Here is a 13,575-nt window from a genome sequence, read left to right as displayed (position 1 = left end):
TTAAGTAATACAAACTAATTGATAGTTGATCAAATCATGGTCATGTCAATTACTAGTCTATCTTCATCACAAGACTATATATCTTAGGTTTAACAGATGAATAGGATTTTATAGATATATAAGGTAAAATAGAAAAGGTCTTCAAAAGCCTCAGAGATCTACAGATTATGGCATTTAAAGATTTTTTTTTTATTTTAAAGATTCTTTGACAACAAGACAGATTAACTCCTGGCAACATCCGGCCTACCTCAAAGAGGATGATGAGCATCAAATAACCTCCTTATGGAGATGGTTTCCAATGTGGCAAAGCAGGCACTTGGCAAAGTGTCCTCTTTTCTGTCACAGACAGAATTCTGCCTAAACAGGGCAAGCTTGGATGCAGTCAGGGTTGACGGCCAAAATCTTCCAAGACAGAGTCAGCCAGTCCTCATAGTTCCTGCCTCACAAATATGTCTGTCAGATATATTGGGCCAGAAGGCTGAAGATGATGCTCCAATGTTATAGAAAGTTTTGTGTGACTATTCAGGCAGCAAACTGTCTCTGTCATCTTCTTATTTGGAAAGCTACTAACCTGCACTCTCTGCATACTCAGGTAATCAAGTTTATTCCTTCTCAAGTCTCTGATGGGGTTGAAGACCAGATAGTTTAGTCTTACAATAAAGCTTAGTTGTTTAAGGGTTAAGATGTTTTTAGGTCTAGATAGATGCTTTAAGTTAATAGAGATGAGATATGATATTGATTTATATTCAGAATTTTAGACTCACCAAAATAGGAAAGATGTTTGGCTGCCAAATACAAACAGCAAAATTACTATGAATGTAACATTTATATAGTTTCTGATTGTTTCATGGTTCTTCCTGCAGTATATAGTTTATTTTATTTATGTATTATAGTATAAATGTATATGTAAAAATGAAACATAATAAAAAAACCCTTTTGTGTGAACCCTTTGAGGAGAATATAGTCTGTCTCTTCTTCACATCCTTAATCAGCCATCCTCAGAGCACAGGGTTTTCTTGAAGAATGTAAACTCTTTCTAAACAGGAGGCCAATAAATCTGGAGCTTTCTCTAGAAATGCCCCTCTCTTCCTCAGCTCTTGAGAAGTGAACTTCTGATTTGGGTCTCCAAAAACTGTTTTATTTCCATATGACTCTGTATCTAGATATACCCTACTATCTAGAGGTTTGCCAATATCTAGGGAGCTTCACTTAGAATACTGTCACAATGCCATTACTCTAAAACTGGAAGTTGTGTCTGATAGTCTTCATTTGAGAGTGATAGTATATTAGTAGAAAGTAGGTACATTGGGATAATAGGCAGTTCAGTACCTGCTCCCTTTAGTTGACAACAGGCTTAGGAGGAGCCAGCTGTGTTTGGCAAGAATTGAGCAACGAGGGGATTGTCAAATGAAGGACAGGTAGCTGGTATGTAAAGCCATCTAGGAAGTAGTAGAAGGAATAGAGATTAAAAAGAAGTGAGCCGTTTATTTAGAATGTTACTACTAATTGATTCAGGGAAACACGAGAGGCTAACGTCAAGTGTATTGATGAGACAATAACAGGTGGGGACAATTGAAAACACGGGGCGTAAGATATGCTGAAGGCTGGAGTTGGAGAGAGGAGCTGGAGAGATGGCTCAACAGTTAAGAGATCTTGCTGCTCCTGCAGAGGACACAGGTTCAGTTCTGAACACTCACAGCCGTCTTACAGATGCTGTCACAGGAGAGACTTTTTACAAAAAGATATGCTAAGAAGGAGCTACCAGGCTTGATAGCTATGGGTAATGTAGAGGCTGCTGCCTTATGCAGATTTTAACCAATTAGTAGAAATAATGTTGCTGAACGATGAGAAAATCATAACTATTTTTTGATAATGAAAAATTCTTTTTTTCTTTTCTTTTAACCTGTATCAGTACTTGGCCTGCATGTATGATTGTTTATCATGTGTCTGCCTGATATATATAAAGGCCAGAAGAGTGTATCAGATTTTCAAGGACTGAAGTTACAGGCATTTATGTGCCACCAAGTGTGTGAACTTGGATGTTCTGGAAGAGCAGGCCAGTGCTGTTAACAGCTGAGCCATCTCTCTTCAGCCCCAATTATTTATTAACTGGAGAATATACTTGGCTTTCAGGGACCTCTCTGTGGGAGTCATTCATTCATTGTGACACTAGAATACTTCATTCATTCACTAAACACTGAACAAATAATACATGCATAAAATGTTGAGATATTGTGTGGAGCAGTAGGGATCCAGCAATGGTCCTGCACAGTGTCAGGGGAAGACAGCAGGCTGATGTCGAGCACCCTGAAATATTTTAATGAGGGAAGTGAATAGAACCCACTGCCAGCTACATACAGTGCTCAGGTCTAACGTCCTCAGTTAGAATGAGAAATGAATGCAATAATCTTTTGTGTTTAATAATCCCACTAGAGCTTTTCAAAGATGACTGCGGGGCCTGCATAGCATAGTCCTGTGCACTATGAGTTCAATTCCCACACTGTTCTCCTTGAATGAAGTCTTTTTCTTTAAGAATTATAGGAGATCAATTTTAACAAGAACAGAGCTAATTAGCTGTCATGTGCCTACAGGTTGCCTGTAGGCAAAGTACTATAATACCAGATTCTTAGCAGCAAAAGAAAACATTTAGGTGGATCCTTTAAAGTACCATTTGGGTCTCATGTATCATGAATAAATAAACCATTAAGTCATTGGACATGTGACTGCATCCACTATTGAGATAACACCAGTCATTCCATTTTCCTGCATCTCAGTGAAACCACCAACACTGACCTCGCATCAGCCTGTGATGGTACACATGGGCGTTCATCACACTGCTTCAAAGAACCCATGCCTTCTTTAGCATCTGCTTGATAAGGATCTGTCTGTAGTAGCCCACACAGCAACCAGTTTATCTTCCAGAACTGTGCTTGGTAGACCAAAATACAACCAACCCCTCATCTGATTACTCAACAGACAGCAGAAATCACAATCAGAAATACCACATATAAAACAGATCTTTGATAATTCTGCTTCTTTCTCCATCACTATAGTGTTTATTTATTTTCTTGAGGATCAATCATGACATGTGAAAATGTATATAAGCTCCCATTTCTGATGGAAATCCATAAAGAAACAAAGACAACTAGCAGAACAGTTATATTTCGCCAGGACAATATCTGTGCTCAAGTGGGAGACATATTTTTGTTAAGATAGAAGAAAAAATAAGTTTTCTGTACTCAAGTAATTCTTAAATAATTTCCTGAATGAACAAAAATGTGATCCTGTCAAAACAAATAAAGTTCCTTTAAAGAAAGGTTTGAGCAAACACACGGAGCAATTAGGACCAGAAACAGCCTGCACTACAGCAGTTATCAGCTGGGTTGCATAGCACACGTAAAAAACTAATCCTTAAAACCTCATTTCCTTCTTTATGGATACTTCAATGAAGGTGAGAAGCTAATCCAATTATTCTAATTATACTTTTTAAATTAAGCTCTTTTGATTTACTTAGGCTAGGGCAGATAACTAGAAAGTTATAATTATGACAAATATGAATTCAGTTTATGAATACAGACGAATAATCCCTCACACAGCAGTGCAGGAAATAACGTTTCAATTTGTCTGAAACTGAGCATTCAGTTGTCTGGAGTTTATTAGATTCAGGAGTTCTAGGAAGGGGCTTGATATAACAAGCACCATTCATCTGACATAATGTGTTGAGCATTGGGTTTCCTAGCTTATGTAATGAAATAATGATATTGACCTTTCTCATTTACAAATTAAGTCAGGATGAGTCTTGTTTTATAAGGTTACATGATCACAGCTTGACTTATGTCTCAAAATTGTGGTTAAAGAAGTAGTTATTTTTTAAAAGTGTGAGTAAACCCTCATCTCCCGCATATTCTGACAGATACTTTAAGTTGAAAGAAAACCACCCACATCACACCTCAAAGATACAAGTCAAAATATAGGATCTTAACTCAAGCTGATGGGGGAAATACAAGCTTGCATTTCCTAGCAACCTTATATAATCTGGGATACTGGTCTTCTTATGGCTCTAATCCTCTGAAAAACGAAGAGTGCAAGTAACACCTTGAAACTTTCAATGACATATATTTACCATTACATTAATATCTTCTAAAAATGAGCAAAAATGTTCTGTAAGGAGATTTTTAAAACTCGGTATAAGATGGCGATTTTAAACAAAACCATTTGTGAGTAACAATTAGGGCCTTGAGATGAGGAGTAGATTCAATAATCTACCTTTTGTTCTATCCTTCCTCTAAATTTCTATATTCCCCTTTCTTTTCAGCTCCTATCTCCTTACCTATGAAAGAATGACAAAGGAAAAGAGATGTCCCTGAGTCAAACCTAGTTTCCTATCTGTAAAAGACCAATAATACTTATAACCAACTCCCGATGAAAACAAGCATCTGTAGACCAAGAGAGTAAACAGAAACCTATCCAAGCCCCCTTAGAGGAAATGGGATGTCGTCCTCTTAAGGTTTCTTCAGGCTGATTTAATGCGAATAACTATTTTTTAATTCAATTATATTGAATTTTGTATATTGATGCAAATTCTGACTAGTCAAAAATTAGTCTAATATTATCACAAGAATATATATTCTAGGTCTAACCGATAGATGTGATTCTATAGATATATGAGATAAAATAGTTAAATAAGGTCTTCAAAAACCTCAGAGACCCACAGAATATGGCATTTAAAGATGTTTTTATTATTCTTCAGATTCTTTGAAAAGGACAATTAACTCCTGGCAACACCCAGCCTGCCTCAAAGAAGATGATGAGCATCAGAGAACCTCCTTATGGAATTGGCTTCAAATGTGGCAAACCAGCCATTGGACAAAAGGTCCTCATTTCAGCGGCAGACAGAATTCTGCCTAAAAATGGGCAAGCAGAGTTGATGGCTGAACTCTGCCAAGACAGAGTAAGCAAGTCCTCAATAGTTTCTGTCTCGCAGATATGTCTGTCAGATATATTGGGCTAGAAGGCCAAAGATGATGCTCCAACGTTGTAGAGAGTGTTGAGTGACTGTTCCCAATTGGTCCAGCATTTAAGACTGTCCCAGACAGGACTCCTATTAAACCTGGAATTTCTCAACATTTAGAAAATAGACCACAAATACTATCCCTGGCATGCTTAACCATTTTTTTCAACTTTGGGGGGAGGGCTTTAAAGGTATTATTCTCTATAAAGCAGCCTGAAGAAACCTTAAGAGAATGACATCCCATTTCCTCTAAGAGGGGTTGGGTAGGTTTCTGTTTACTCTCTTGGCCTATAGATGCGTAGTTTCATCAGGAGTTGGTTATACGTTATTATTGGTCTTATACACAGAGAAAACTAGGTTGGACTCAGCATTGTCTCTCTGTTCCTTTACCTTTCTTTTGTAGGTAAGGAGACAGGAACTGAAAAGAAAGAAAGGGGGATATAGAAATATAGAGGGAGGACAGAACAAAAGGTAGATTATTGAATCTACTTCTCAACTCAAGGCCTTAATTGTTAATTCATTAGTATAGAAGTTTGTATATTGATGAAAATCATGGTCATGTCAAATACTAGTATAGTATATATATCACAAGAATATATATCCTAAGTCTAACAGATAGATATGATTCTATAGATATACTAGGTAAAATGGTTAAATAAGGTCTTCAAAAGCCTCAGAGACCTACAGAATAGAGCATTTAAAGATGTTTTTATTATTCCAAAGACTCTTTGACAAGTTAACTCCTAGCAACACCCAGCCTACCTCAAAGAAGATGATGAGCATCAAAGAACCTCCTTATGGAGTTGGCTTCAAATGTGTCAAACCAGCCACTGGACAAAAGGTTCTCATTTCAGAGGCAGACAGAATTCTACCTTATGGACAAGCTTGGATGCAGGCAGAGTCATTGGCCAAACTCTGCCAAGACAGTGTAAGCAAGTCCTCAATAGTTCCTGCTTCGCTGATATGTCCATCAGATATATTGGGCCAGAAGGCTGAAGATGATGCTCCAACATTAAAGAGAGTTTTGGGTGACTCCTCAGGCAGCAAACTGTCTCTGTCATTTTTTTTTCCATTTGGAAGCTCCTAACCTGCACTTCCAGTTCACTCAAGTATTTAAATTGTATCCTTTCTCAAGTCTCTGATGGGGTTGAAGACCAGATAGTTTAGTCTTACAATTAAGCTTAGTTGGTTAGGGGTTAAGATGTTTTTGGATCAAGATGTTTTAAGTTAATAGAGATGACATATGATAGATATTAATCTCCATTCAGAAATTTAGATCCAACAAGATAAGAAAGATGTTTACTTCAAGTTTGCCAAATAAAAATGGCCAAATCACTATGAATGTAACATTTATAGAAGTATTGATTGTCTCATATTTCTTCCTGCTGTATGAGTTTATTTTACTCACATGTAATAATATAAATGTGTATGTCAAAAAAGAAACATAATAAAAAATTTTTAAAAATAAACAAAACCATTATTCCTGTTTTCATAAGTCATGTATTTTTACTAATTTGATGAATTTGTTGAATATTTATATCTAAATCAAGGGACTACATGTGCTATTAATCTTAAACTGGTTACCAGAATAGAAAAGTAACTGCATTTCCAACCTGATATTTTTTTCTGGTTTTTAGAGATAGAGTTTCTCTGTGTAACCTTGGCTGTCCTAGAATCACTTTGTAGACCAGGCTGGCCTTGAACTCACAGAGATCTGCCTTCCTCTGCCTTAACAAGTGCTAAGATTACAGGCATGCATTATTGCACCTGGTTCCAAGTTGATTTTTTTCTTTTTTAATTTTTTCTTTTTAATTTGTTCACTTTATATACCAATTGTAGCCCCCTCTTTCACTACCTCCCAATCTCACCCCCCTCATACCACCTCCCCTTCCCTTGCCCAGTCCTCAGAAAGGGGAGCTCTCTTCCCATAACATCTAACCTCAGACTATCAAGTGTTTGTCATCTTCTGCTATGGCCTGGCAAGGCCACTGGGCCAAGGAGAAGTGATCAACATTAGGGGTCCAGAGTCCATGTCAGAAGTAGCCCCTACTCCCCATATTGTGGGAACCTCAAGGAAACTGTGCTGCTTATCTAGTATATAAGCAGAGGGTCTAGGTCCTCAGCATGCAAGGTCCTTGGTTGGTGCATCAGCAGCACCCCCAGCTGCCCAGATTTGTTGACTTCACTCATCTCCTTGTGGAGTTCCTGATTCCTCCAGGGCCCTCTATTCCCTAACTCTTCCATAAGACTCCTTGTGCTCCAACCTGGAGTTTGGCTGTGTGTCTCAGCATATGCTTGCATCTCCTGCTGGGTGGGCTCCACTCAACTTGAATTTTTTTAAAGATAGGCTTCACTAGGCAGCACCTGTCTTAGAACTCACTATGTGAGTCAGGCTGGCCTTAGACTTACAAAGACCCACCTGCTTGTGCCTTTTCAGAATTGGAGTTAAAAGAGCGAGCCACTACAAGTTGGATTCCAGCAACATTTGTAAAAGGAACCTACTACTTTAAAAATGAAATTCTATAGCCTTCCTTAACAATCCCATGGGTTACAAACTAGTAATGATGGCTCAAACCATTTTACCCCACTTGTATATATTGTTTAATTTACACCCTGTCTATTTAAGGTAGTAAATAGGTCAATAATTTGGATAAGCCTTTCTGGATGGACTCAGTGATACATTTTATTTGGAATCTATTATATGTGAAAGATATACTCTGTCTAGCAGTCATCTTATAAAATATAAAGGCTGCTTGTGGTGGTGCATGATGCAATCTCAGCACTTGGAGACATATAGGCAAAAGAATCAAGGTCAGCTTCAGCTACATTGGAAATTGGAGGACGGCCTGGACTACATGAGACACTCTCTCAAAAACATCAGAACAAAAGAAGTAAGGAGAATCACTTCTTCCCTAAACACTGGCCTACATTTTCTAAATTCAACAGGAAAATTATCTCTGCCCCTTTAGAGACATACAATGGCTTGTTTTCTTCAGAAGTTTACTAGTGTTATCAATAATTTACTGGGAGAACTTCGTCTAATAAACAGACACTAAGTGACCTGAGATACGTGCTGGTTACTTTCCTAATATGTATTCATGCTGTCCATTGCCACACACTGTGAGAGTTCTCCTTTTATTAAACACAAAATAAGAATTGGTCAAGTTTACTATGAAATTGTGTAGCCCTCAAATGACATCCTTTCAAATGTCAGAAACTCTTCACCAATTGGTATTCACAGATACGGAGCAATGGTCTATTTTCTGTCTCTTACATGGACTCTAAATTATTTGCTTATAGAGAAATCTGTAATTAACGAAGGACCTAATTTTCCAACCTGCGACACTGGATCCGCTCGGATCCTTGCACTTACAATGGAAATGATGGTTCACTTCACTGTGAACTCTGATGGTGCTACTGAAGCCATATTACTTATCTTTATTTAATACTGATTCGTCTTTTTTACTTATTTATGGGAGGTGCAAACACGTGCTGGGTGTGCATGTGTCAGTCAGAGGTCAACTTGTGATTTTAGTTCTTTTTCTTCCACATGGGTTTCACAGATTTCCCTCTGGATGTCAAGTTCAGGGGCTGGCTCCTTTAACTACTGAACCATCTTGATGGCTCTATGCCATAACTTTTTATTATGTGCATACTATATTAGGAAGTCGAGGAGGAGGCACCGTGCAGCTGTTTGGAGGTTTCCCTGCTTCTTACAGTCTTCTATCTCGATGAATAATTTAAATAGTAATTTACTTTATGTTTCTCATATTACTTTGGTTAAAAAAATGAGATAGTGTGAGTTCCTACATCAAGCAAAATACAAAGCTATGGGAATAGTTTAAGATCAGCACTTCTTTGTTTCATTTCCAAGGAAGTTGGTCATTTTCACTCTGTTTCATTCTATTAGAATGTTTTTGCTTTATTTGATTCAATAATTGGGATATAATGAGAAACAGAATCAAGCTGTGAAAATGTTCATGAGAAAATCTCACTGAGACTATTAATTTAAATGTGACACAAAGTTTACCAGTGAAGTCTAACCTTTGTCTCTTTAGTCCTTGGGAAGAATAAAGCACAAGTCTCAATGAAATTCTATTCTGCATATTTACCAAACTTTACTTTTCTTTAGAGGAGATGACATGAATCTGCAGAAAAAATTAAATGTCTTAATATAAGAAATGAGGAAGTTTTCATTTACATGAAGTCTTATTCAAGTGTATATGAGAAACATAACAAGAAAAATTCCATATTAGGAAAGTTGAAATGCATGAATTCCTAATGGAATTCCCTTTATTCTATGGGCCTAGTATTGAGTGAATCACCCTGAGCCAGGACAAAATCAGATCGATTGTTCCTTTAATTTCATTTTTTCCCTATGAAATGGATCCTTTTCAGATACAAGTACAGTGATAGGTAATAACAGGTAAAATAAGAAACCAAAAGGCCTCTAGTTAACAATGAATGACTATACCATTTCAGTAAGTCAATATATAGTTTCATACTCTTATTGAGTGAAAAGATGAGTTTACAATATCCTTCCACTATCATTTTAATACAAACTGTTCAGCATAAGAAAATTAGCTTATTAAACAATGTCTCTTAAAAAGCATCTGAAATTAATCACAGAAATCAGCAATATATTTTTAGATCAAATAAAGTATGTTTCCATGAGAGGGGAATAACATGAAAATCAGGTGAAGTGACACATGTGACTTGGGGGGGGCATTTTGATTCTGCTCAAAAGGGGCTTGTAAAGACTAAAAGCAACAAGAGCCTCTTCAGTCATCCCATTGCTAATTGTTTCTAATCTGTTCTGCAATAAAAATCTTGGTGTGCTAATGGAAAATCATTAAGAAGGAGGGAAAAGCTTAAGGCAAGCTTCCATTCTCTCTGGGTCCAAAGAGGCATCAGCTGTGCTTGGGAGACTGTGGTGCCTGCCAGGAGGCTGCCAGGTGCTCTTCACCAGCAACCAGGCAACAGAAGAGTTGGGATGATCCTGTGCTCCAGAGTGCTCTACACTTAGCTATTTCTATTTTTATAATCTGGTCCAAAGGTTTTTCTGGGTTTGTCAATGACCTGTGCTTTGGAAGGAATAGCAGCTTGGATAAGATGAATCCCTCTCCATCCCCAAAGGCTAGATTCTGGGCTAATGGAGAGGAAAACATCAGCATAAGCTATTCAAGAGTACAATTACCTCAACTGGATTTCTCTTGGAGTTTTGTGTTGTGCAACATGGTGTTTAGGGCAGATATTAATTTTACAAATTACACTTTGTTTAGATAAATATTAAGATGATAAAATATTTTCTGATTTCCTCAGCGAGGAAATAGCAATTTAGAAATATGGTAAGGCTAAGCCAGCCTGGAAGTAAAATGTTTCTACAGTCACAAATCACATTTTTCTACCCACTAGTTGCTTTTAATCAATCCTGAGCTCAATGGCTTAACAAGATCCACAAAGTAGTTAACAATATTTGGTTGATTTATACACATATCATTGTAATGTATCTACTAAATTTCTAGGAAAGAAAAAATCTACAAAGTAGCTGAGTCATAATAGAGTGCACAGTATATCCTCACCAAAAACTAGAATGCCTGTTTCTAAATTCAAATTGTGCATAAAGACATCCACTAACGTTTTGAGAATGGCAGTATATTAAATATCAAATGGGTCATCCCTAATGACTTACCCTTACCCTCCAATAAGAAAGCATATAATAAATGCATAGACACGTGGGGTAGACAATCTCATCAACAAACATTCCAACATATGTCTTTAATTAGAATAGAAGAGATTACTTTGGGTCACCTAGATAAAGCCAAAATACAATTTCTAAAATAAAGTATGCTTGACGTAGGCTGTATTTTCAAGTCTTCATTAAATATCATTCCAGAGTCACAGTGGGAAGCTCCATAGGACGATCCACAGCACCTTTTCTGTGACTGACCTTACTCTTGGGATAGTCATTGTCCCATTTGATTATCTATTAATCTAATTAAGGTCTTACTTAACACAACCCCAAGACTACAGCATCTTTTTAAATAGTGCTATTGTTTAATAAATAAGAGTATGGCTGTCCAGTATCCCATTGTGGGGCAACAATAAAATCTCTCAGTTGGTAAATTCCTCAGGAAGTAGCAACTAGAAAAAAATCTGTACAACTGATGCCCAGAAGTATGAAGACTGCAATGGCATGGCATCCTCTGTACAGAGTGAGACAAAACATCAGCTAACACAGGTCACTGGAAACAGCAATCTCAAAGCCTACCTTTTTTGTTGGTCAGGATCCTCAAAACCTCAAAGATATTCGAAATTATTTGTAAGGCCTAAAATGTTATATATTTGATATCTGCGCATGTCTCCTAAAGACATATCAAATTTATGTGATTTTAAGAGACGTGGTTGAACAAAGAAAGAAATGAAGTTCAGCTGAGAAACAAAAAATTTTTAGAGAGACCAGTAGTTCATTGATCTTCAAATATTAATGTATGTGGTGGGTTAACAAAAATAACTAGAAGAAATAAAAGTATTCACAGATGGCTAGTTACAGAACATTTGGCACTTAGGAAATGTCAGGAGGGTTTCCGACAAAGGGCCAACAGGGAAAAAAACCCTCCTTTTAAAAGAAAAAGTGGAAGAAGGACCAAGAAATGTGGAAACAAAATAAAAAACAAAAGAAGGAAAGGAAGAAAAGAAGGAAGAAAGGAAAGAAGGAAGGAAAGCCAGACAGCCAATAATGTCCTAGCTCTTATGATTCCAAACAATTATTGAGCTGCTATGTAGTTAAGCTAGTTACAATCTACACACTCTTTATCAACCTTGTAAATTACTGCAATTATTCCTGTTTGGTACCTGTTTCAACATAAACAGGAAAAAACCCAAATATCATAAACACTTAGAAGCTGTGTCTCTATAACATACTTCCCTAGTTTTCAATTGCAAATATACAAGCACAGAACATACTATAGTTAATGGACACACACAGATTCTAGACAGAGGGTTGGTTAAGATGCCTATTTATGAAGAATCTGCAGCAGGCTACTACTTGGCAGTGGATTGTGTTTCAATATTCCTCGAATGTTCACTGGAGCCAGCTTAGTTAGGATGGACTATTATTCAACTACTGAAAACAGAAGGCCTGCACATAAAATAGGAGACATTATATGTTTGACTACTTTTAAAGCAGGCATTGAGGTAAAACGGGGCTGCTGCTCAAAACATTAAGAAATTTAAAAAAAAAAGAAAGAAAGAAATGGCACTCTATTGTGAGATCAAGAGTCTGCAAATGAATACTATGAACTGCATTTGTGCTGATGTGGGACTAGAAGTTACATAATCATCTGTTTTCCTGGTAATTAGAATAAAAGGGGTCCACGTTTCCAAGTTCTTACTTTAACATCCAGTCCTATTTTTAAGTTGTTGAGATAGAGAATTTTTGTCTCATGATATTGGCGTAACTCCCATCTTTCTTAACTATTCACATTTTGCAATTATGATGTTCAAAACCTGGAAGGCAGCAGTCTATATCCTCTCAGGACTGTTCGACAAAACCATAGATTCTCTTCTTAACTTTTACATATGGCTTTCTTGACTGTTTCATAACTGTCCATGTGCTTTTGGGAATAAAAGAAAAAAAAAGCTTGGGGTGATATATCATCACATAATCCTAATTAATAAGGATCCAACATCTAAGAGTGTTTCATCTTAGCATTACTGGCTAGCACATTTGGATTCCTGAAAGGAAAGCTTTATTTTTGTTAGAATCTAGCCACATTCAGTTTTCCGCTAATGAAGAAATTGCTGCAAATGGTATATTCTCCATAGGTATGATCTGAAAATTGTGTAATTAGAAAATATTTGAAGAAGGATTTTTAGAAAGAAATACTAACATAAAGTGGAGAAGACAGACTATAGGGAAATGTACCAAAAAGAATATTGTTTGCTATCAGAAGATTAGGTATCAAAGTCCATATTCTGACCTTTCCTTTTCCAATCTAGTCATTTATGCCCTCTAGGAGACATGCCTCAGAATACTAGTGTATGCACTGGTAAAGACACAGTGATAATCTCTTGATTGTTTAATCTTGCAAGGTAGTGCTAGCACTCAAATATGGAACTCAATGAGGGAACACAATAAACCTTACAGTCTTAGTTATATGTTAGTAGTATATATATGAACAGGTATAGAAGCATGTATCATTGCAAGAAAAAGATGATGGTTAACTGTTCTGTTTCTTAATAGTTTATTTGCTGATTCAAGTGCTTTCTCTAGACAGGGCTATCATTCACATGTTGACCCGAACATTTCCTTTTTAACAAAACCAAAATGAATAAATGAAAAACCACATAAACAGAGAGAATTATTAAAAATGAGTTTCTTCTTCAGAGCAGAGCTTTCGTCATACCTGACTTTTCATGAAGCATTGGATTTCTGGTGTGGATTTCAGCTTTGAAACTGTTCCCATCAATCTTTTTGCCATGCAATGGTAGCCTGTGCCCTCTGCATGGGAAACCCTGCCCTGCTCACCCTTCAGTAAGTTTACAAATAAGAGTGCAGACCA

General features: G+C 36.9%; 1 protein-coding gene across 5 annotated transcripts in view; it reads right to left on the bottom strand.

Moving 5' to 3' along the window:
• Positions 1–13,575, bottom strand: part of FGF13 (fibroblast growth factor 13) — a 511,366-nt gene that overhangs the window by 27,677 nt on the left and 470,114 nt on the right. The gene's annotated exons all lie outside the window — the stretch shown is intronic.

The sequence above is a fragment of the Acomys minous genome (assembly GCF_964271855.1).
Source record: "Acomys minous genome assembly, chromosome: 7".
Lineage (NCBI taxonomy): Eukaryota > Metazoa > Chordata > Mammalia > Rodentia > Muridae > Acomys > Acomys minous.
The sequence above is the reverse complement of the archived record's forward strand: the minus strand, read 5'-3'. Positions and strand labels throughout refer to the sequence as shown.